This window comes from Mirounga angustirostris, unplaced genomic scaffold (genome assembly GCF_029215605.1).
Source record: "Mirounga angustirostris isolate CCGP_5_RB_7025 unplaced genomic scaffold, mMirAng1.0.hap1 SCAF_5, whole genome shotgun sequence".
In the NCBI taxonomy this organism is placed as follows: domain Eukaryota; kingdom Metazoa; phylum Chordata; class Mammalia; order Carnivora; family Phocidae; genus Mirounga; species Mirounga angustirostris.
In genome coordinates, this window is record NW_026991713.1 from 50195752 (window position 1) to 50221089 (window position 25338).

The following is a 25338-nucleotide window of genomic DNA, read 5'->3' on the forward strand; positions in this document are numbered from 1 at the left end:
GTAATCCCGTGGGTAATCCTGAGTCCCAGGCAAATTCTTGGTGCACTCAACCATCTCGCTTGGCTTCTTTTCTTCCTCCACAAGGAGGGAATTTCGTTTCCTTCAATGTTTTACTGGCAGACTCTATAGATACTGCTTTGGTCTGAATGTGTCTCCCGCAAAGTCATAGGTGAAATCCCAGCCCCCAGAGTGATGGTATGAGGAGACAGGGCCTCTGAGGTTGATTGGGTCATGAACGCGATTGGTGCCTTTCTAAAAGAGGCTCCAGGGAGCTTGCTTCCCCCTTCCACCATGCAAAGACACAACAAGAAGTCTGCAACCCGGGAGAGGGACCTCACCAGGCTGTGCCAGCCTCCCTGATCTTGGACCTCCCGGCCTCTAAAACTGTGAGAAACAACCTTCTGTTGTTTAGAAGCTTCCCAGTCTATAATATTGTTTTATAGCAGCACAAAGTGACAAAGGCAGATATGGTATTAGTTTTATTTAAAGGAGTAGAAATTGAGTAATTTAGTGGAAAGAGGCAGTCAAGGTCCATCTGTACAGACATGGGCTGCGAACATGGAACTTAGGTCACATGGAGTAGTTGATACCACCCAAGAGCGGTAGAAGGACTGGAAATTATGCTGGAAACCCAATTACATCATTACTATCCAGTGCAGCTGCTTACTCCCATGTCTACCACATCCCAGAACCACTCAGCCACAACAGGATTGTTACCTAGAAACATCCTTACTGGAAAAATTAAGCACTGGTCCAATAATTTCCCGTTAATGAACAATTTCCCTAAATGTTGGCTTGTGTGCCTCCTAAGTGGCCACTCCATCTTTCTGCTCCCTAACCCCGAATCACTGTCATTAATGAAGCGTTTCCCCAAAGAACAGACCTTCCAGATGCTTCCAAAGAGGGGCATGGACTTCTTTTGAAATTTCTCCGTCATTTCCCCCCTCATGCTCATTTTAATCATGAATGATCTCCTAACTTCAGACAAATGCTGCGAGGCCTTGGATTCTCTCGGCACGGGACTCCACCAAAGTCCTTGTCCCTTTTTATTGAAGCTAATAGTTCACATGTTTGGTTTCCACTTGTCCTCCACTACAGGGTCTGCCCCAGTCACCTTTGGAACAAGGCGCTAACCTTACATTGGTCCTGGCACATGGCAGATGATCAGTAATTGTGAATGAAACCCAGTTTAACAAGGCATTGATTTTTAATGTTTGTAGCAATTATGACCCTCCCTTTGATGCAGAGCTGCTGGAATGACTATTAAGACTCTAATAATTAGCATCTAAATTAGTAATACCTTACAAGCATGGTTTTCTGCCCTCAAAGAACTTACAATCTAAACAATGAATAAGAAAAGAAAACTCAAAATTCTTATGCTAATAGAACTTCATGTTCATCAGGATTTAGGATTTGTTATTTTGAACCTCTTCCATCTTGATCCTCTCCAATGTCCTTTTCTCTCTCCACCCCTCTACACGATGTCACTGAAAAGCATTCTGTGAGCTGAACCGACTCACAATCCGAATTCTAAGTGTTGGTGGTGGGCAAGACGATAGAGTCGCCTTCTTGTTCAAGTCTGGGTGCAAAAACCACACGCCACTGAGACTTCTGCTTAGCTTTTCCCTTCTAAAGCCACAGAGTCCACTAATAAACACAAAGATGTATACAAACACTTATTAATGAATGTTGCTGGGCTACTGAAGACCCACTCTGTAGGAATCAACCTTCCAGGGCTCATGTGAAATGACAACAAATGCGCAGGCCTGTAAGACGCCATCACCAGAGGCACTGACCACCCCCGCCCCCGAAGTGACCCCTCAGAGTCCCGCTCACCTCTCTGACAAGACTTCCAGAGGAACGCCCCTCTGGCCATTGTTACATGTGACCTCATGGCAACTTCCCGACAGGAGTTTAGCTGCAGGCTCATGTCTAAAAGTTCAGGCGCTATAAAAACTGGTTTATTGGATGCAAAAGAGAATTAGGACTTCAAAGACTCTTACTCTGTCAAATTAAATTAACATATGGAACAGCAACTAAGCTATGATTGGTATTCATAGCATCAGCTCTTTGGTAAGGCTCTGGCTGGTTTTTAATGCAGCTTGTTCACTGTTTTAAGTGAGCTATTGCTGATGTATTCTGGTAACTTGGAAGAATATTTAATGATGTGGGAAATGTTCGCAATATACTGTAAAGTGTAAAAAGCCAAATACAAATTACATGTAAAGTATAATCCAGATTTTCTTAAATAAGATAGGTTCTCTATTATACTTAGTTTTTAAAAAAAAAAATTCTTTACTTTATATAAGAAAAGAATTACACCAAAATACTAACGCAGACTTCCTCTGGATAGCAGGATTAAGGGAACAATTTTATTTTGTTTCTTGTACTTTTATGAATTATTCAAGATTTTTAAAGAAGAGCGTATTACTTTAATAATCAGAAGAATATATGTTTTTAAAGAAAATACATTTTTAAAGAAGACTATGTCTTATGTAAGAAGAAACGTATTGCAACAAAGAGTATGCAAAACAGACAAGCATTTACAGGCATGCTCTCGGCCTTGCGTGGCTCGTTTGAGAACAAGTGTAGTCGAGGGCTTATACGCCCGTGTGATACAGGCAAATGTCCACACACAGGACAAGATTTACCTTTTTGTTTATTCTTCTTTCTATTCCTCAACCTAGAATACTGTAATAATGAACAAAGTAATAGAATAGTGGTAAGATTTTTCTTTCTTTCTTTTTTTTTTTTTTTCCCTGGAAGAGCAGACAATTTTAAAATATAGTGGGATGTCACTGAAGAAGCTTAATAAAGATTTAAACAAAATCAGGTAGGTTGAAGCCTAAGAAAAAAACAATATTCAATCGTTCTGTCTTACAAAAGCAGCAGTTTCATTTCATTTAACAGAATATATCAATATCTCTAATTACATATAATAAATATCCATTTTAGTATTTATCCTTATTACCTTATCATATATGTATATATGTATTTTAGTGTAAAGTCAATTTACTATGACCTACAGTCCCCTAAAATCAGAAAGCCAAACCTATAAGAGAAAGACATTAAGACACGCATTTCAAAGTCTGATATAAATGATTTTTTGATTTTTTTAAAATGCTGTTTCACTCCACAATTCACCTAAACAAAAGCTAATTTGGCTATAGAGTTACACATACACAAGAAGCTTAAAAGGTAGATTCGAATTAGCAGGCAACTTAATCCCCAAAATATCAAAATAATTGTTTGAATCAATTAATGGCATCATTCAGAATCATCAGACCAACCGACTGGGCGTATCAGAACCATTCTGGGAGCACCTTGCTTTCTTTATCTGTAAAACAGCAATATTTTACCTGTTAAAATTGGCAACAAAAAATTGGTTCAAGAACAATCACTAAGGGATTGGAGGATAGGGGTGCCTTGTACTCTTATCTTGATTCTGGACACTTTCCACTGTAGAAAAACAGGATATGCCACAATCATATGCTGAAAGAGATTAACTGATAATCGTACAATGCATGATATTAGAAGTAATTTAAAATGAACTGCTGTGCAACTTGCAATTGTTACGGGAGTTTATAATCTAGAAGCAGATATTGTGACTGCAGTGCTTTGATCACTCAGCAGACTGCTTGAGCCAAAAGACAGCATTGGGCGGAAGCAGTAAATCCAGACTCTAGCCCCAGCCTCTCAATCCATGAGTTCTATGACCTTGGAAAAAAATCTCCCAAACTTCCCTAACTTGGGCTCCTCTGGAAGACAAAAGCTCATGATTTATCTGTCACATGAAGTGGTGCTTTGCAAATTACTCTACAAATTAAATGAATTAGAATTACCGCTCATGATAATCACTTTGTGATGCGTTCGGCTTTGTTATTTACTATTACTGGCAAATATAACTCTACCTCCCCCAGATGAGACGTTTCCTTTGTGTTCCCACCAGGAAATCAAGCGGCTCTAAGCAGTTATCGTGAATGTAAACTTGTCAGGGTTGAGTTTTGGTTCGTTCCAGCAACAAAAATGAACGTTATCTGTTATCTGCTAATTATCCACAGAAGCCCGTATCTCACCAACCAAGAAGCCAAAGACATGATGTAGCGAACGGTGCAGATATACTGTGATTTAATCCATATTCATTTTCAAGATGAAGGAACGCCGACCTTGGAACGCAAACAGCCTCTCCAGGCCCACTGATGCCGTGTTTGATAGGGCTGTCAGAAACGTTTTGCTAACATTTGACCAAAATAAATATTCACTGTGACACCTCGAGCCTTTTACATTTGATCCTTTTTACGGTGGCTCCCTTTAGCCAGGGACCCTTGCTCTGCCTTCAGCCGACAAGGTTTCAGTCGGCTTGGCCGGCTCTCGTGACTGCGATCTTTGCAGCTTTCCCCAGAAGGTATTTTTCTCTCCTTAGATCATCTTACTGTGTGCTTCGGCATTTCTCCAAAATTTCCTTAATAAATTGCAATTTATATTGCTTCAAACTGTTGACTTAAAATTAAGCAATTAATAAAAAAAGAGAAAAAGAAAAAGAAAAACCTACCCTTCTCTCCATTCCCAGTGTAAGCTGACCCTGTACATATTTAACATTGCAGGGTTTTTGGGCACTACTTTAGTGAAGTGTCCCACGTTTCAGGCTTTATCACCAGCAAAGCCACGAGTTCCAAATTGTGTGTTTTATGGAAAACATATAAATAATAAGTCCTAAATCAATATACAGCAACATACAAAGCAACTAAAGGGAGGTGGTATTTCCCGTGATACTTCAGGTCTTGGTACTTGTTTTTTGTTGTTGTTGTTCTTTTAAATATACATATATCCTCAGGCTAATATTTCCACTTATGAACAATGTATTCTCTCTTCCTTCTGGTATATCACACTTTGGCTTGCTTTATTTTCTCTCTAATCATATACTACCTGGTTTATATGACCATCTCACCCTTCACGATTGAGATATAAAATTTTGGATTAATACTGGTAAGGAGCACATTGCCATTTTCCGTGGGACAAGAGTGAGGAAGTCTGAATTCCATTAGGGTTTAATGATTAAATCCTGTGGCTTGAGCAGGTCAAAAATTTGGCTGTACCCAAGTTGCCCAATAAGATCAGAATATGGTTCTCTAACTTTCTTCTGAATCTAAAACATACCAGAACACCCCCAGTCCGCCGTCCTGTTCCCCCATTTCTGGGCAGCTATTTCCTCATATCATGCTAGCTACTACTGAACACAGATCCGGGCATCCAGAAGTCACTGAGCTTTGTTCTCTCACTTGCTGAAAACATTTCCCCAGGCTCAGTGTGTGATCAGTCATGATATACAAAAGAATATAAATGTGTGGTTTTTTTTAGGGGCTCTTGCAGTGAAAAATCTTTTGGGGAAAGACAATTTCTGAATCAGAGCTGAACTCAAATCCTATCTCCATCGTTTATTGCCAGTATCATCTCTAATGTTGTGTAATATGGAGATATTAGAAGCTAGCTCACAAGGTTCTTTAAGAGATGAGTTTTGAAGCGTATGTCCGGTACAGAATGTAGCACCTAAGAGACGTTCAATATTGTTGGGTTTGGTTTTCATTCCATGGTAAACAGACTATCATCGGCCTTAGCAAATTCACACCAATTCTCCTTAAGAAACAGAGATTGGCCCTTTATTTTTACTATTTATTTGGAATGGGAAAAACATCTTTAAAGTGCGATGATCCGTATTGTGAACAAACATTTGAACCTGACTTGAAGAACAGGAACCAAATCTTATCTCTGTGTGGAGCCACAGACAAAGAAGACAAAGACTGGCCCATAGCTGGTTCTCAAAAAAATAAGTTAAGATGAAAAAAAAGTTAATCAATGCCATCAATTTTTATTATACTCGAAGCACAATTCTGTGTGCCTAACACGAAAGACTTAGTTTTCTGATCTACTTCTGTGTATTTCAGATATAAGTACTTTGATTAGATTTTCAAAGTAGGTTAGTAGTGGTGGCTTTTCTTTCTTAGGCATGTGTATGTTTGTGTGTGTGTGTGACTCTTCACTCTGTTTGAAAAGTTCTGCTGGTGTCCTTGGAATAACAAGGACCTAAAAATAGGACTCAACAGGAATTGGTGGAGAATTTATGAATTTGGTCATAAAGCTTCCATTGTCTCTGTTATCTGGTAAATGATTAACACCTGGCTCTCCAGGAGAAAAAAAAAGTGTGCATGTATACACTTACATAAGTTTATTATAAATTTTGTGACATAAAGAATGTATATTGAACAATCTCAAATTATGATAAAATGTACAATACTCTGTATATTCCAAACACCTATAACTTCAGTTTGAAATGCTATTTCTTGCAAAATTCACTATCATTTTTTATAATTCTATCATCAAATATAGTGTCATAAAATCAGACTGTAAATCAATGTTTGATTACTTTTCCATTCAGCAAAGAAATGTCCATGTAATTAACAAATCAGTGCAATGCCAACATAAACATAGATTGATATTTTTTGTTTACATTAATAAGTAAAACCAAAGTGAAGCAAGTCAGAACTTCACTCATTCATCAATAACGTAATTGACTTCTTTGCTGAATTGGATAATAGTTTCTGAATACTCAAGGAATATTTCCTCAAATTTTTTTGTGTGTTATTCACAATGCAAAAGTTATGGACATGACACTCTTAAGTTTAACCTGCATTATTAAAATGTTCTAGGTAACTTTTTAAGCCTGGACAATTATCAAAACGATATGTCAAGCCTTATTTTTAGAATTTGCCAAGTTCTGTGACATAAATGCTCCCAACCATGGTCGATTTCAGGCTACCCATGTGTCATCACTGAACACAGAGTTGGAAAGAGATGCAGAGTGGCACAGATCATGTACTATTTTCTCCATACAGATCCCATAAGCATAAATAACTTCAAGAGCATCAATAATAGTAAAATTTAGTAAAATAATTTGGAAATTAGGAGTCTCGTGTATTACCTTTGTGTTTAACATAATTTAAGTTTATACACTCAAATTTTTAATAATTGCTACATTTAACAACCAGCTCACAAAATTCCTGAAAATTTAATAATCTGCTCCAAGTTGGCTCCTGCACACCCCAAAACCTCCCTTAATACCTCTGGCTAGTTTGGGTCTAGCTAGCTTTATCTGTAAACAGGTGAATTTAGTGAGTCGTTAGAAAGGACTAGAGCGTCTATTGCACAAATTGGGCTAATTTTGTTTAGTTGCCTTTTCGAGAACAGGAAACTATAAAATTGTTACTGTGGTCTCTGAGTACCCCACTCTGCGCATTTATTGCAGTTCACAGAGTTGGTCAGTGTCCTTTGACACAGTTGGTCCTTGACCAGTGGCTAATGTGAGCCTGCTGTGGGTACGAAGAGGAAAAATTAATGCCACTTGTCTGATTCCTACCTGAATCGTGCACAAGATTTCAGTCTGATAAACTCTGATCTCTGGCGCTCAGCTGTGCCCCGAACTAGGAACAGATTCTACATAGCTTGATAACACCCTGGAAAGGAATCCTGGGGAGAAGAGCTTGACCATACCCTGGGGAGTGAGAACAAAATGAGTTCTCGGAATAGTAGTGTGGGAAGTGTTAAGCTCTTTAATAATATAAGATCTAGTACTTTCATAACAAAGTCTATCATACACAAATATAGAGTGCGGTAAGCCTCTAGTAGAGAATGTAGAAATTGATCATTACTGTCCTTTCTCTCTGAGAGAGAGAGCAATGACTGAAATATTCCAAGGGGAGGGATCTCAATTCAAACAAATCGTTTTCACTGTCAACACAGTAAACATGACCTTATTTGCTACTAGTAATTAGCAAAATAATCTAAACTGCATATACTAAATAGTCTAAAATAATGAGGTAATTATCCTATAAGTCAGGATTTCGGAAAACAAAATATTCCGATGACTGAGACAAAAGGTTTCCCCCCTTGTTGGGTTTTATTATTTATTCATTATTTTATTAAAGTCCCCACACAGCTGCCTCAACGTCTGACTTTATGAGAAGCAGACAAACCCTAGTTTCGAGAAACTAGTTGCCACATAGGGGGCAAAAGTGTCAACAGGGGGGTGCCTGGGTGGCTCAGTCGTTAAGCGTCTGCCTTCGGCTCAGGTCATGATCTCAGAGTCCTGGGATCGAGCCCCGCATCAGGCTCCCTGCTCGGCGGGAAGCCTGCTCTCCCTTTCCCACTCCCCCTGCTTGTGTTCCCTCTCTTGCTATCCCTCTGTCAAATAAATAAATAAAATCTTTAAAAAAAAAAAAAGTGTCAACAGGGAAAATGTGATAGTGCGGTTGATGGTGGAACTAGAAATATCCACGTTCCTGAGACGTAGTGCGACATTCGTAAATTAAAACGAAAACTATCCAAAGATCAAACTTCTCCAAATCTCAGCATGAAAATAATGCAATCTGGAAAATAATCACTTTCTTCCTTGGCATATAAAAATTAAAGGGTATAGACCATGGTAAAATGTCTAGAATGTAGAGAATATTCTAGAGTAGTAGGCTTTTCTTCAATAAGCTTTCAGAAACTTGGCCAGAACGTTTCCATTAAATTCCCTAGGACAGAATTCCTCTCACCCAAAGATAGATTTGACTCAAGCCCTCATCTTCCTCTACTCAAACCTTCTGCAGTTCAGAAAACATCTTGCGATTATCCCAAGGCAGATTTGAAAGTGTATATATCCTGTGATGATGAGGAAGAAAGCCAGTGAAGTAGTGGAGTGAGTTCTGAAGCAGGAGAATGTAAGATCTGAAGCCACTTCAGATTGGGTGTGGGGGGAGATAAATATAGGTACTATAGAGAATAAATCGACACTGAAAAGGACTTGCTCCCAAACAAGTAGTCATAAACTACAAGGTATGAAATAAAAGGATATTTGGAAACATTTGAATATTTGACTAAACCTTTACATTTTCATCTGCTTGGCAGCATTAGTTACAACCGGACAAGGGGCAGAATAGGAAGGACACAGCCACTGGAGTTACCTGCTGTGCTTGGAATCTGGCTCCATTACCCTCTTATACCATAACCTCCCTCGGCCCCAGTTTCCTCCCCTGTAAGATGGGAATAATCATAGCATGACCCTCTGAGGGTTGCCAGGAGGATTAAAGAAAATGGGAATCAAGTGCTCGACCTAGCTGGTGCTCAACCTGCATGGTCACCTTTGGGATCATAGTAGATATAAATGAAATTGAAGCCCTTAAAGGATGTCGAATATATTCAATAACTACGTATGAAACATCAGAATATTAAATAACACAGATACCTAAAAACTCATGAAGCTTTCTTTTTTTTTCTTTTTTTTTTTTTAAGATTTTATTTATTTGCGAGAGAGACAACGAGAGACAGAGAGCATGAGAGGGAGGAGGGTCAGAGGGAGAAGCAGACCCCTGCTGAGCAGGGAGCCCGATGCGGGACTCGATCCCGGGACTCCAGGATCATGACCTGAGCCGAAGGCAGTCGCTTAACCAACTGAGCCACCCAGGCGCCCCAAAAAACTCATGAAGCTTTCTTGATGGGAAAAAAATGCAGGTTTTCGGGACTGATGGAACAAGGCTCTGCAGGAAACACCAGCCGCTGCATGTTTCCGCTGGGACCGGGAAGCTCCATTTGGCAAGAGTTGCAAAAGGCATTGAAAAGATCTGAACACTGGTTCATGATTTACAGTGGAGTATACTGAACTGATTATAACAAATAGCATTCATCAAATAAAAAACCAAAAAAACCCAAAACCTGAAAGAAAATGAATAAAAAACACTATTGTACTGGAGAGAATGCTTTTCTACCCTAGTTGTGCTAGCTGTCAAACTTTCTCCCCACCTGACCTACAATGCCTGTGTATTTAAAAATATACTGATGTTGGGATCTTTGAGGGTTACTATGCACATCTTAGCTGGAAAAAAGCCTGGTATCAAGTTTGTTACCCAAAGGGACTGAAGCTCACATTGAAGCGCCCCCAGGGAACCACGTCACACCAGAATTAAAATGAAGAATTGACCTCAGTGGCTTGTGGAAATAAAACTATTGTGTTATCCTTTCCTGTGGACCAATCATTTATCTTTCCTATTTCTCTAGGAGAGATGGTTAACATCCCTCCTCACCCGCCCCCTTGCTCTCCCTAACATCCCTTTTGAATTTGAATTTAAAAACAGTGATCCGCATTTTTCCGCAAAAACCAACCCGTGTTTGTCCTTTTTCCTGCCCCGCCCCCTTACGAAGATGGACCATAAGAAAATGCCTTGAAAATAAGTAACGTATCTCTATTAGCACGCCTAAAAGTCTACTTGTTCCCAAGGAAGATTTCCACTGAAGAATGTTTTCCTGAATCTTCTTGGACCCCTAAAATGAGGTAGGTAACACAATTGCATGTTTTCTAGTTCACCACGTCCGTTTCTCTCCCTCAAAAACTCGTGTTCTGTTGCCAAAGAGAACTCTGAGCCCAACTTTTTACACCGAGCCCGACTTTTTACTTCTTTGCTATGGCAGGGATCAGGTCTTGCCTGATCAATTCTATGGAGACAATGCCCAGAGGACTGAAGCCTGTAAAGTCTGATGCTGACAACCCCGCTCCAGACCTTCCAGGCAGGGCCGTCCCATGAAGTCAGATTCTTAACTTTAAGGGTTTGTTCCCACACACTCATTCATCACAACCACCAGAGAGTTTCAGTAATGAAACGGCAGCGTGTAAGAGAGATCTCTAAATCAGATTCTTCATGCCGTGTTCCTCCGATGTTTAATCAATTAGAAAAACACAGACCTCCCCGCAGGCTGTGGGGCTACTGTGGATCCGTTTATAGAGTCATCTTGGGCGCAACAAACGCCTGCAATTGGCCACTGACTTATAAGCAGTAGCCAAGGTCAGAAGATCTGCTCCAAGAAGTGGCCACGCTGTGCACACACACAGAAATGTACATTCACAAAAAGAAAGGAGAGGAAAAGACCAAGAGGAAGAAGAAAAACACACACACACACACACACACAACAGAAGAAGAGAGAGAAAGAGAGAAAGCACCACACCCCTGACAACAGCAGCTTTGTGACCCCTCTGGTAATGTTACCCAGTTTTGTTTATCATGAAAAGATCCCATTAATGCCTCAGCCCCATCAAACAGCACACCAAGTCCATGAATGGCACCTATCAGAGCCCAGGGTAAATCCAATGATTAGAGGGAATTCGCCAAAGGGCCTTTGTAGCTGAGAAAAATGCCTACTCCAGAGAGGAATGCAGAAAATTCCTGGGAGCACAGGCTCTCCTTTGTTGGCAGTCTGGCGGTATTTTGGAGCAAATAAAGGGACAAAAATGGGATCTTAGATGCAATGAACATTTGAAGAAAATGTTTTTCAAAGACTTCCTTGAAACATTTCTTTTGAAAAAACAAAACAAAACAAAAAAAAGATTACTCCGATAAAGATGAGCTACAGAATTTGGACCCCAACCACCATTTTATACTACTGCACCACCCTGGAGATTCTCAACAGGAATATAGTTTCAGTTAGCTCTCCTTTGTCCTGCTGAGTTTCCTGGTTAAACAGTAAGCCAACGTTAAAACTTTGCAGATAAGAAAATACACACATCCACACGCACGTTCACTCACTCCCCTCAAATTTACTGACAGAATAAACTGAGACTTGGCATTACACAAAGGCATCGGACAAGGAGAGGGGGATAGCATCTAGTACTGAATCGAGGGTATTAACCAAACTCAGACCAGAACAAAGCAAAAAGAATATGCTGAGCTATCACCATTATCAAAACATGTAGACAACCAACCAGAAAGAAAATCTGCCAGGCAGACTCTGTAGGAGGAAGAAGGGAAGTTAAGGCATAAGGACCCTAGGCAGACGTTAAGTTTTGCTCTCTTTGTTCTGTACACAAGCACAGTATTTATTTACTAAAAGCCCCTAACTAAGGTATGGCAAGAAGAACATTCCTGATGTCATTTTTACCATTCGGCAGCCTCGTCTACCAGAACATGCCAAAGGAATGTTAGGCCCATGATACTTCTTTTAGTGCAGTTTTCCTGGGGAAAACAGAATCTTTCAGTTGTGTTTGCTGAGAAGAAGCTGACATACTTGAAAAATGAATCAGAACTTTGAGGTACATGGGCATTTTAAGCCTTAAACCTCAGGTAGTCGTCAGGAAGGCATTTGGGACATCTGAATTTCTCATTTTTCCAAAATGTTACCCCCCCCTTCCTAAGGCCCAAACAATTTTAATGACTTTTCTACACAATGTGCCCCTAAGTGTAATACCTTTCCTCATAAATCTTGTTATAGACTTATTTTATATTCCATTTTAATGTTTGCTGGGTTGAGGGAGGAGCAAAGTAATAATCATGTAATTCCACTTGAAGGTTTTCCTCCCCTTTCTCCTGGGCTGAAATCTAATAAAATATTATTTATTTGCATCTTTGGACAGCTATTCAGTAACATTTTCAAAACTGTAGTAAAGCGGTTGCAAAGGTGGTGTCTTTATTGCTTTGCAAATGTTGTTCATTTTATTATGTTTTAAATGCCATTTTACTGGTACCAGTGGATTTACATTATAAAGCTGTAGTAGGATGCTATTTGGGGTCTACACAACAAATACAAGCCTTTGGTTTGTGCTTCTCTGTACTCACTTCTGTTTGCCCATGTAACCATATAAAACCATGTAAGTCTCCCAGACTTCCCTTCCAAATAATTGAGCATACATAATTGTGGGATTACTGCATCACTGTTTATGACCAACCTTGCCCTTTCTAAGAGTTACTCCAATAAGTCTCTACCTTGGGGTGTACTCCCATAAAGTTTATACATCTGTGCACAAAAAGGGAGAGGTCAAATTTACTTTTGCATCATTAAATATACAGTTTTGCAAGCACCAATGGATACAATACAATACAATACGATGGCTTGAAAAACAATTGGCATACTTTCCTGATGCATTTTGCAAATTTCCTCCTGTGCCTGGACTGAAAAAGCTTTATTACTAGAGTTCTTATGAACAAAGTGCTTAGTTTTGACTATGTAAAAAGAGATCCATTTGAAAGAAATGTCCAGAGCAGAAATAAATTTAAGCACAGAACAAAATAAATGCTCTCAATGACCCTGATGCAGGAGTCCCTATAAATGGAGTGTACCTCTCTACCACTATAGAGTTCTCTGAAATCTAGCCAAATGCATAAATCCTAGAAATATCTCCTAAAAGATAAGAATGAGCTTGGAAAATAGATCATCAAAGAAATATGCAGTGCCTATAAAAATAAACCACACACACACACACACACAAACACACACACTTTTCATTTACCAGATCCTCTTTCACTAATCTAGCAGATGGTAGAAGTTTTAAAACTAAGTTTTTTAAACTGCAATCTGATTTTCTATTTAAAGCAGAATCCTCAGCATGGTAAGAAATACAGATATACAATGGATATAATACAATCACCAGGGTCACATAACCATGCTCATGTTAATTTGGCCATGGAAAAGAAGAACGATTAATAAGAATTGTGAATTCAAAAACATAACACTAATTGTTAGGAATATAAATTGTTACTCCTCTGTATCGCTTCTTTATAGTACTATAATCTTAAAAAGAGCACGAATTAAAAAATACCATACAAGCATTCTAATTCAGCTAGTGACATTTCGGGGTCCTCAGAGCAAAAACAAACAATGCTAAGCAACAGCTATCCTGTGCAGGCTGGACTCTAAATAGAGTCCGAGAGTCAGACCCAAGTCTTGCTTTCTCCCCTCTTAGAAGACTCAAGCCGCTCTAATCTCTTCCCCTTTTAGTTCCCATCCTCCAAAACCAGACCAATTAAACTTTTTGCCAGTTAGTTGCTTGAATCTTGAAATCACAGCTCTGATTTAGCTCTTTGTCACCAGAGACTTTAAGGCCAGGTAGAAACCATGAAGGTGAAGGTCAAATAAAAGAAGGTTCTGACCAGCCATCTCTCTGGAACCCTACAAGGTTCACTACAGAGGAACAGCTTGTACAAGGAGGTGGTTTCCGAAACAAGTTCTGCTCTGTCTCAATTTACAAACGCTAATAAAACCTCTAGGTGGGACTCAACGCTACCCACTCTCCCCCCAGCCCCCCACCTTTTAACATTTTCAACATGAGCTCTCTGGAAGACAAAGACCTCCCTGTTGAAAATATAAAAACCATAACAAAAGAGGTTATTTGCTCTTCGGTTCTTTTCAAACGTATCTGTTTGGTGTGGAGGCATACAAAGGTGGATTCTGGAGCGCCTTGTCTCCACTGATCTTGTGAGGCCAAGCGCCTTGCAGCTCAGCTGTAACCGCACCGACCGTGAAGAGCCAGGAGATGCTGCTCTGAGCAAAATAGGTTCTTGCTGCGGCCCTTGAAGGTCCTCCTGTACTAACAGCAATTAGAGAGCCGAGCTGTAATTTCACCCCTCCTTCACGCAGGACCTTGTCTCCCCTTCTACAGGAAACAGGGCTGAGTTAGTGGGGCATGACTATAATAGGAATCTGTGACTGTGGCACAGGGTAGCCATCGGTATAAATCTGTCATAGACACACTCGCAGAGGAAGAGGGACTTCCATACACTGCAGCCTTTACACTTTTTGATGCAGACACAGATTTATGGCACACGGGAAGCAGAGCGCCTTTGAGCCAAAGGGGCCCTGTGAATCAAGGCCATTTTGTAGGTTTCTGCCGCTTGAAAGAGCTACACATTTATAATTGTGCTTGAAGTAGCCCCCTTCCAGCCCCAGGAGGCAGCACCATTTGGTTGAAATAAAACTGAGGACTTTTCCCAACAGCTGGCCAGCTCCAGTTTAAGTTTTAACAACAGGATGAATGGATTGAGGACTGCTGAAGGGATCAAAAAGCATTATGCCAGACTTTTGGAGACCCCTTCCCCGGCTACACCGTTCCCATGTATCAGATTCATTCAGAGATGATGAACTCTGCTTTGAAGAGTTCCCTTGCATTGTTCACCCAACACAGATGCCTCTTTCACCAAGATCCTTAAAAATGATCCAACCAAGACCTTGAGGAAATGTCTAAAAAAAGTTCCAGATAAGAGAAGGAAAAAAAGGAGTCAGCTAGGAGTAAATTAAAAACCAGCCCAGAGTTGGTGTTAATTAATTAAAAACACAATTTCAAAGCATCCTTAATAGAAGACTTCCTCCACGCAGCCACTATCTGATTCAGGGAGTGACTCAAGCAATAAAATCACAGTTGGGACGACTCTTGTGGGGCCGGCAGGCCAAGTTCAATATTTTCCCTATGAGGCATGCCTGTACTATAAAAAGAATGTGATGTTTGAAAATGAGTGTCTCTGCTCTCTGTGTGCTGGCATTAAAAAGCTTTCCTAGCCCTCCTGCCACATTTCGAGAGTACAGTATGAATCACAATCATGTGGCGAGCACCTCCTTGCCAAATTCTTTCACGCTGCTACCACGGTGCATTCCCTCTCAGGCTTCTGCCAGCAGCCTCGGTCCCCCGGCCAAGACCATCAGCGCGAGCATCGAGCATCGGCGGAGAGGCAAGCACTCCGCCCCACGTTCACCAACGAGGAGACGAGGAGGCGCGTTATCGTAAAAACCGTAATCGCTGAACTGACTGAGTGGGCAGGAGGGGCAGAAGTCAGCTGAGAGAGGAAGCAAAGAAGCCCGAGAGAAAGGACGAGATACACAAAAGAGGGACTGACCCTGTCAAGGGTGTCGTCTCTTGTGTCCGGCACGGGATTAGGTTCTTTCTTTCTTTTTCTTTTGTTTAAATGCATTTCCACTTTAGTCAGTGAACAGACAGTGCAACCTGGGTTTTTGGAGTAGAATTCAGTGCTTCAGGGAATTAGGTTCTTTAACCTCATGCTCCTCATGTACTACTTCTGGAAAACGATCACCAATATTGAGGGAACGGAGACCCACAGGTAATGGAGAAGGGGCTTTGCTGGAACCCGAGCTCCTGTCCCTGTTGTTTTTTTCTCTTTATCCTGCCTCCTCTGATTCTGAAGCCCAACCTCGGAAAAGCCACAAACTGCTCTTCTGCCATCATCTCGATCTCTTTAATACTTAAGCCGCTCTCTCAGTTACCACCGTCCCCTAAGTGCACATAATGCCACTGTCAACAATACATGCTTATTAAAATACTTGTCAGCCAGATTAACATCCACAGACCCATCTTCCACAGCCATGACCACGGAGCCCATCCAAATGCTGCTCTGGGGTCATAAAGGGGGCTGGGAGGGTGTATGGAGGGAAATATTATTGTAGTTCAACATCATGAATCACTACTGATGGAGCCGCTCAAAGTTTATCCCCTACTTACATCTGCATTTCCTTTGTGTTCATTTATTGCTGTGGTTAACTACAGATTAATCGACTTGCCAGTTTTCTGGCTGAGTCTCCTGTAAGCCTAGCATTGTCTGGCCCCTCTGAGGCACAAATGGATCATGAAACCAGGAAGCTCCCTGGAGTTAGAATGCTTGTTTATCCCAGTCTTCTAAGTGGCCTGTTAGGTATAAGGGTTTAGAATCAAAAGCTGTGTTGGAGGGGCTAATTTTCCATGTTTCACACTGAAAAGGCAACTTGTTCCAATGGCTGGGAAGATATGGAAAGGGAGGTGAAGGAAGGAATGGAAGAGTCAGGTCACGTGCAAGAGTGTACAGGAGAAGGAGTAAAGTGGTCCTCTTAATCTCAGTCTAATCCAGGAAGGAGTTAGTCCTTCATGGGGTTCTGGTCTACCTGACAGGCAGGGTGGGGATGGGGCTGGGGGATATCGGTTTTCATGGCACATGTAGCTGGCTGAGTCAGTAGTATAATATGGCTGCAAAAAAATAAATAAATAAAAAATAAAAGAAAGGGGGCGCCTGGGTGGCTCAGTCGGTTAAGCGACTGCCTTCGGCTCGGGTCATGATCCTGGAGTCCCAGGATCGAGCCCCGCGTCGGGCTCCCTGCTCAGCGGGGGGTCTGCTTCTCCCTCTGACCCTCTTCCCTCTCATGCTCTCTGTCTCTCATTCTCTCTCTCTCAAATAAATAAATAAAATCTTTAAAAATAAATAAATAAAAGGAAGAAAGATTTACATCTTAAACGGTATTCTAGACATATATTATTTGGAATAATACTAGGTGCTGATCTCGCTTTTCTTTGCATTGATCAAATCCCAAGAACCTACTAATGAAAGATTAAGTGGGATTTTGAAAGGACTCAAAACAAAGACCTATTACTATATTCAGTCCATCATTCACTTAGCAATTATACATTGTGCAGCTATTATTTCTCAGACACTGTGCTAACGGCTGGACATACAAAGATACATAAGACATGGTCTCTGTCCTATTGGAGTTGAATACGGTGAGATAATACAGTTTTCAAAGTGCTATAGTTTAAAAGTGGACTGTACGTAGTCACCACTAACTTTGTGGTGTAATAATTTTTGAGATTTGGGCAACTCTCAACTTGCTTAGTGTTTTTGCTAGTAAAATTAGCCCAGAGGAATTTATCAGATTCTTTGCTAGTGAAGTACTCTGTGAGTTGGTGATGTTGTTGTACAGATCCATATTTGCGGCAATTATGGAAAAAATAGAGTGGGTGAGAATCCGTGGGAAGACAGCCTGGATAGTCTCTCGTGCAGAAGGCAGAAGAATTTTTCAAAATGATTCACCATATACGTGGGGTTAAGGTGTAGAAAGAAATAAGGAGTCAAATATGACTGCTCTGAAGCCAACCTGCCCTGCCTGGCTCTTTCATTTACTCCTTAGCTGCTGAATTCTCTAGCAAATCCCTTTACCCATCCGTGCCTTGGTTTCTTCATCAGCAAAACGGAGGTGACACCAGTGCGACTGCATTGAGTATTGTGAGAAAGAAATGAGATAATCCTTACAACCAACCTGATATGTGTACTGTCCTATGACCGAAACCACTTCAAAACTAAGATTTGTCAACAACTACCCACCTACTTCTTTAAAGCCACACCTGGATTCATTCACCATTCTACAAAACTAGAATATTCTGCCCTATACCTTGTTGGCCTCGTGTACTGGGTTTTCAGTTAGCATTCCTGGAATGGAAACTCTCTACATTATTCACCTGTTTTTATCTGTGTGTATATATAGTCATTCACTACATATGTATTTATTACGTATTTACTATGACAGGTCATCTGGACGTCTACAGTGTATCTCTGAGCACCCTTGATCCAGTGCTAAGATCATTCTGTTGGGAAAGAGAAGGAACCAAGATCAGATAACACTGGCAGCTCACGGTCCACTGAGGATATTGTTGGAATTATAGAAAAAAGCTTTTTTCTTTCCTGGAACATGAGAAAAAAACTGATGGTGTTAACTGTAATTATTTACAACAATCAGTCTTATCAAATCCAAATGAAAGAAGTCTTAAGTATGTAGTTGGATACTAGAGTTTATGTGACAAAGTAGTAAAGAAAAAGCCTAGGAGATTAAAATGGGCACAATTAACACTTCTTTTAAAAGATGTTTAATATTTTGGATATTTGGAATAGACTGGAGTAGGGTGAAGTTAAAATCTAAAGTATAATAAAACAGGCTATCAAGCTTGTCATCCTGCTCACTAGTACACACACGGAGGGCAGCTCACTGCTGGCAGAAAGAACACAGGGTCGGAAGCCAAAGGAGCTGAATAGGAGCACATCTCTAAAAAGGGATGCTTGCGGCGCCTGGGTGGCTCAGTCGATAAGGGTCTGCTTTCGGCTCAGGTCATGATCCCAGGGTCCTGGGATCGAGCCCCGCATCGGGCTCCCTGCTCGGCGGGGAGCCTGCTTCTCCCTCTCCCATTCCCCCTGCTTGTGTTCCCTCTCTCGCTGTCTCTCTCTCTGTCAAATAAATAAATAAAATCTTAAAATAAATAAATAAATAAAAATAAAAATAAAAAGGGATGCTGGTCCCTGGGCTCCTGAGTCATCTGTGTTATAAGTTACATAAGATAAACTGATCAAAATGCCTCACACACTGGAGGCACGGTATACATATTGGTGAATGAATCGGTGAGTCAAAGATGTAAACGAAGTTTTACTCAAAGTTTTCTTTTTAAGAAAATATCTGTGCCTCCCTAACTGGCAAACTACATCCTATACCCCTACTCCACGATGGAAAAGGGCATTAATAACCTCCTAGAAACAAACTGCTATTTCTTATAGTCTTTGTGAAGGTGTGTGTGTGCTTCTTTGTGAGACAGATCAAGGGAAACTCTAAAACCTACGGGGTGATCTAAAAGACACATAATGCCTTGGGATCAAAGGCAAGCAAGGCATGATTAGAATAATAAACCCAAAAGTTGTTTTGTTATTTTTTAAAACTTATCTATAACAGACTATGTTGACTGTAGATCTTACTATCAAAGACCTAGTGATCAAAATCCAAAGAGTCTTTACTGTTTAATTATTTTAACTATAAAAGTTATGATCTGACTCTGGTTCTTTAAGATTTTCAGAGTTTCACAGATTCTAAGTATAAAATATTTTTCATAATATTCTTCCATACGATGATTCGCTGGAATGTCAACTTGAAAAAGAATAGTCAAGATAAGCTTTTCATTGCTGTCATTGAATGGGCCTCAGAGCAGGTCACGAAACTTCCGTCTTTGAAATTTCCCACTAAAATAACATTGACTGTATGGGGGCCAGTTGTGTAATGAGCTCTTTATAGAAAAGGCATCACTTAAGTTGCCAAATAAACAGAGTGAGGTAATTGGCCTTCTACAATTCTGGGCCACAAAGAACACACATTACTTTCTAACTGAGCTCAAAGTCATTAAAAATCCCAAGAATTTCATAATCCAACCTATAGTTCAAGAGAGTCTTGCTTACTTATTAAGGGGCGCTGGAGGAAGGTAATGAATAAAGCAGGAAATGAGACATTCAATAGACTGTGCCTTCAACCAGCAAGAGTGTGTTCAAGATAAGGCGGAGAGCGAAAGTGACCACTGCCAGTGGGCTCTTGGCTGGGAAACTGAGAAGCTCTGTCTGGAAATTTCTCTTGAATTCAACGGTGCGCCCGGGGTGGATTTTTGCCTCCCTCCCCAAACACCACTGTGTTGTCTTTTAGTCAAGGTCCCTCTCAGGAATCCCCTGCAGGAATGATGGATCAAAAGCAGCTCCTCACCAGGAGGAGGAAACAAGACTGTGGGTGCTAGAGAATCTTCAACCTCAGTGAACTCTCAGCTTGAAAGCAGTTTGAGAACGGTCCAGTTTACATTCCACTCAGCAGCCTAAACTCTTAAAACTGTGCGCTCCTGATTTAGTCAATGAACGTTTTTAAAGAATGGTGACAAGAGAGGAAGGAAGATACGTAAGCCAAGTTTCAGAAGACTAATCTTTTTACGTAGTAATTCACTTTTTTTTTTTTAAAAAAAGGACATTTCTATGGCATAGATATTTGATCTTATCAAATCAAATTTTATTATTATTTATTCTTATTTTTTTAAGATTTTATTTATTTACTTGAGAGAGAAAGAGAATGCATGCCTGTGGGGGAGGGGCAGGGGGCACCGTGAGGGACAAATGGACCCAGCGCTGAGCCCAGATCCCCACGCAGGGCTCCATCTCACGACCCTGAGATCATGACCTGAGCCGAAACCAGGAGTCGGATGCTCAGCCAACTGAGCCACCCAGGTGCCCCTCAAATCAAATTTTAAAATAATTTTGGAACCGGGCCCCTCAAATTATAGTTATAAAAATTTTTTCATGTCATTGTTGTGATTATTATCATTTGAACCAAGAAATACGGGCGAGGTGTCCTGACTTGAAATTATTTTTATAAAAAAGGAAACTGGGTTTGAGATACCTAGAGTGTGCTGGAAGGTGCATGAATGATCCTGCTGCCTCAAAGCAAACTACTTTCCAGCATGTTATTTATTCCCAGGGATTGCACACATTCCAGATGACATCACCAGGGCTGCTGGTGCACAAGAAAATAAGCAAATGAGATACACATTGGCTCATGTGGCAAATCACTGGGTTTGCCAAATGGAAAAGAACAAAAACGGGGAGGGAAAACATTTTGTTTTCAATCTACAGGGATATTAATAAAACTCAAACCCAGCATTCTGTGGCTACATTTCCCAGGAAGAAGAGTCTCTTCTGGCCAAAAGAACATAACAACAAACTTTTGTATCTAGAAATATGTATCTCGTGATGTCATTTAAAAACCCACTATTTATCATAACTAGGGCTGGAAACATGTTTCTCTGAAACTTGGACACCAAGAATAAAGTCGAGGACAAATTCTACCTAAAATAATCTGTAGTTCAAAGTAAATCAATTCAGTGAGGGTAATTTGATCCATTATTTGTCACAGCTTAAAATCAAAAGCTTCTCTAGATAAAATTCTAAAGAAAAAAGAAACAGCAAGTCACCACTTATTATAGTGCCAAAGACAGGATGAAGTAAGAGAATATAAAAATTTATTTAGGGCGCCTGGGTGGCTCAGCTGGTTAAGCGACTGCCTTCGGCTCAGGTCATGATCCCAGAGTCCTGGGATCGAGTCCCACATCAGGCTCCCGGCTCAGTGGGGAGCCTCCTTCTCCCTCTGACCCTCTCCCCTCTCATGCTGTTTCTCTCTCTCTCAAATCAGTAAGTAAGTAAGTAAGTAAGTAAGTAAGTAAGTAAGTAAGTAAATAAATAAATAAATAAATAAAATCTTTTTAAAAATTTCTTTTAAAAAAGGGAAGACTTCCTATGCAAATGTAATTTATAGACACTAGAGAGAAATGAAAAAAGCAAACTGCATGTTGCTGATTACCAGTTAAAAGTAGAATCAGTTGGAAGGTTTATTATGATTTAAAACTTGTTGGACACTACTATAAGACAATTCCAGTTTGGAAGTCATCAGTGATTAATAACATGAGTTAACACTTACAAAGTACTTACTATGTGCCAAGCCCAGCTTTTTATATAATTAACTCATTTAATGCTCTCAACAACCCAGTATATCAATACAGTGATTCCCTTACCAGTCTCATTCCGGAGCTGAGGCAGCGAAGGCCCAGAGAGATTAAGACCTTGTACGAAATCATGCAGGTACTGATTATTAGCACCTATTAATTTAGATGAGGCCAACTAACAAAAATTTAAAGATACTAATAAATATGGGGAATTTGGAAGCATAACTCCATGAGAACATGAAAAATTTTGAAAGAGAAATTTCTATTAGTAAAGTAATAATGCTGCACTTATTCAGACCTCTTACTTTGAGGATACAAATTACATGCACAAATGCACAACCTTCCTTAGAAATAAAGGCCAACGTAAATACAGTGCAAATTTTGCCCTTGACAGCAAAAGGAAGATATACTGGTGTGCTGATATTGATCAGTCATTATCAGCCGAGCAGCTACAATTTGGTAAACATGTTAATTTTTCCCAAGGGCCACTGGGCCTGCATACACATGAAAACATCACACGAAATTATTTTGCCCAGTTTTTAACCCCCTCCTGAATTCTCCAGTTTAAATGATACGTGCCTATGAGAAAAATCACTGGTGCCTTGATTTTCACAGAGTAGAATTTGTTTGGAAAGTAAGACTGCTTTATCATAAATCATGCCTCTTTCTGGAAACGCTTAGAATTTTGGAAGAAGTCACCTCAGCAATAATGTGGTCCAGCCTTTAATTTCCAGGGGAGAAAGCTCCAAGCCAAGGAGATGAAAGGCAGGTTAGCTTTAGCCTTAAGAGGGAAGCAGGACAGATAGCCCAGTGACTAAGAGCATGGGAGCACTTCTGAGCTGAGGGGCCTGGCAAGGTATTTTTACCTTTTTAAGTCTCACTGTTCTCATCACAAAGGGGGGAAACAAGACATGGGGTTGTTGTGGAAAGTAAGTGAGATAACAAATACGGAGCACTTGGCACAATCCCTGACACCCAGGAAAGGCTCAATCAGTGGTCATTGCTGCTGTATCACTCTCTTGACCCGGTGATTCATGACCAGTTAGTGTCAGAACTGAATGTAAAGCATCTTTGGAACAAAGGTTTATTATAAGCTGCTTCCTTATCCCTTACATCAGAACCTGGGCCTATCGAGGGAAGACCCCGTATCATTGGTGTTTTCCCCAAACATGACTATCCACCACCTCACTACCTCTTCTCTTTTTTTACCCTAGAATAATCCTTCAGCCTTTTCGCAAGTGTTTTCCATCAGAACAGAACTTCGAAGTTGACCATTTTAAACTCTCGGTCAGGAAAGCTCAGAACGCGCTTTCACAAAGGGGATAAACATAGATTCAGGAAGTCTGAACAGCAAAGATTCCATGGCTCACATTACCCGCTTCCTCATTATTCAAGTCCCGCTCTTCCTGGAAGGGGGAGGAGAGTCTGCCATTGATTAAACATTACAGTAACATCAGCACTGAGCAAAATCACATAATCAACCTGATCTGAACTCCAGGGTGCTCGCCCCTTCTTGTGGCAAGCAGCCCTGTTTTTCAAAACCACTTGGACGGCACATCAGGTATTTAGGAACAACGCCCAATCTTTCTGCTCCCCTTGCTCCTCAAGTCCTCCTTCAAACAGAGGAGCCAACAGGGACCCAGGGCTTCCTAAGTGGCAGGCACTGTGCCAAGCGCTTTGTTTACGTTTTCTCACTGAATTCTCCCAACCACCTTGAGAGGGAGAGGGTATTCTTCTCATCCCCGTTTTACGGATGAGCTAGCTGAGGCTAAGGAGAGTAAGTACCTTGTCCAGGGTTACATTAGCATCAGAGCTGCTAAAAACCAAACAGCCGTGTGGACGGGCCCTCGGGACACCCGGCTTGGCCTCTGCCCAGACAGGTCCCATCCTCCGCGGGCCTCAGTTTCCCGGCTTTGAGGGGATGCAGGCACTCTTGAAGTTCCCTTTCCTGCCTCACATTCCGCGGCCTGCTGCTACTGCAGGCAGGCTTCTTTGTTTCCCCGCTCAGCTGCTCGGCCGGGCTTCCCTGGGCTCTGCCCTGTTTTGTTTTGGCTGCTGGACCTACTACAGACGGGCTCCTGGCAGCGCAGCCCCAGAGCGCAGCCGAAGCTTCCTCTTCGCTCGGTTCCTGGCCGCTTCAGTACGGACAGAAAAGGTGGGCAGGGGCCAACTGGCACAAGTCACTGAAATCGCAGCGCATGATTCTCAGACGAGCGGCAGGAAGGTCGGCACGCAGGACCCCGCCGTCTGCCGAGCTCTTTCATTGACTAAGGTTGCTTTTGGCACGCACAGGCACCAGGGGTTTCCGTGCTCATTTCCCTCCAGTCGGAGCCGACAGCTTTGGAGGTAATGCTCCGCAGCCCCACGCCAGCAACTGACCGTCCAGGGACGGGCGATGGAGACACTCAACGGCAAAAGTCACAGGGGAACCCGCACGCGGATTCTCTCACCGCCGCACTGGGCAGCACGCAGCCTCCGCGGGACCTGCCGAGGGCTCCGGCCGCGTCTGAGCACAGGGGAGAAGGTGGGCGGGTCAAGGGTGTGTAGGCGGCCGAGGGCCCGCCAGCCCGACACAGGCGTGGAAGGCGCGCCCCCCCTCGCCCCCCAGCAGGCAGGCTTCCTCCCCAGCATGCTGCTCTCATTAGCCGCGGAGGGAGGGAGGGAATGTGTGAGCGCTGTCTGCAGGGAGCCCAGCGAGCCAGTGAGCTCTGCCCTTCAGCCCAGTCCTCCTCCTCTCCCTGGGCTTCTCTCTCTCCCTCTCTCCCTCTCTCTCTCTCTCTCTCCCTCTCTCCCTCTCTCTCTCTCTCTCCCTCTCTCTCTCTCTCTCTCTCTCCCTGGGTCTAGGACAATACTCAGGCCAGGCCAGTTCCAGTCATAACTGGATCTTTCCACTACTTAGTAGCACACAGGAGGATTTGTTGGAGTGGTTTTCTGTTTTGTTTTGTTTTTGCGACTATTAAGCCAGATTGCTTCATAATCCTTTAAGTGTTTTTTAGCCAACTTTTATTTACATATCCGGGCCAGCAAGCACGTGATTCGCCCAAGGATGTCACGGAGGGAAGGCAGAAGCTACAGCTGGGGAAAAAAAAAAATCTGATGCTGTATCACTGAGGACACACGAACAGCTGAGCTGTCTGTAAGGACAACTGTCTCTTGGGCCAACACTACACAAACCTCTCAGCCTCTGGACACCCTCACAGACAAGAAGAAGGAGCGGCTGAGGTAGGGACACGGATGCAGGTAGTTCTGCTTCTCTCTCTCTCTTTCACTCTGTCCACTCCGGGGGGCAAAGCTTTGGGAGAGCCAGATGCCCGTGGCAACTCTGTGCGTGAATAGTGGCAGACGGCTGGCTGTCCATTCTCTCTTCCAAACAATCCACTTAAAATGTGCTGCCTTCCTACAACTTAGACACCATCCAGAAAGCAAGCTGCACTGGCATCCACAGG

The 25338-nt window shown here is 41.8% G+C and overlaps 1 protein-coding gene across 4 annotated transcripts in view; it reads right to left on the reverse strand.

The window, feature by feature from the left end:
* The window catches only part of HMGA2 (high mobility group AT-hook 2), a 141474-nt gene that overhangs the window by 60223 nt on the left and 55913 nt on the right, over nucleotides 1-25338 (reverse strand). The gene's annotated exons all lie outside the window — the stretch shown is intronic.